Source organism: Arachis hypogaea, chromosome 5 (genome assembly GCF_003086295.3).
Source record: "Arachis hypogaea cultivar Tifrunner chromosome 5, arahy.Tifrunner.gnm2.J5K5, whole genome shotgun sequence".
Lineage (NCBI taxonomy): Eukaryota > Viridiplantae > Streptophyta > Magnoliopsida > Fabales > Fabaceae > Arachis > Arachis hypogaea.
Window position 1 is genome coordinate 64026611 of NC_092040.1, and position 475 is coordinate 64027085.

At 40.2% G+C, this 475-nt stretch overlaps 1 non-coding gene across 1 annotated transcript; it reads left to right on the top strand.

Moving 5' to 3' along the window:
- Positions 1-39: 39 nt before the first annotated feature.
- On the top strand, positions 40-143 carry LOC112805033 (small nucleolar RNA R71). The gene has a single exon (XR_003203646.1). It is a non-coding gene; the product is annotated as a small nucleolar RNA R71 (small nucleolar RNA).
- Positions 144-475: the final 332 nt, after the last annotated feature.

The following is a 475-nucleotide window of genomic DNA, read 5'->3' on the forward strand; positions in this document are numbered from 1 at the left end:
CCATAATAGAATATATCTAATAGGGTCCATTCTGAAAACATGTCAGATGGACATCTTTTGGTCAACTGCTTGTATCTTTCCCAAGCTTCATAGAGGGATTCACCATCTTTTTGTTTGAAGGTTTGAACATCCACTCTCAGCTTGCTCAGCTTTTGAGGAGGAAAGAATTTATCCAAGAAGGCAGTGACCAGCTTATCCCAGGAGTCCAGGCTATCCTTAGGTTGTGAATCCAACCATATTCTAGCTCTGTCTCTTACAGCAAAAGGGAAAAGCATGAGTCTGTAGACTTCAGGATTAACTCCATTCGTCTTTACAGTCTCACAGATCTGCAAAAACTCAGTTAAAAACTGATAAGGATCTTCAGATGGAAGTCCATAAAACTTGCAGTTTTGTTGCATTAATGCAACTAGTTGAGGCTTAAGCTCAAAGTTATTGGCTCCAATGGCAGGAATGGAGATGCTTCTTCCATCAAACT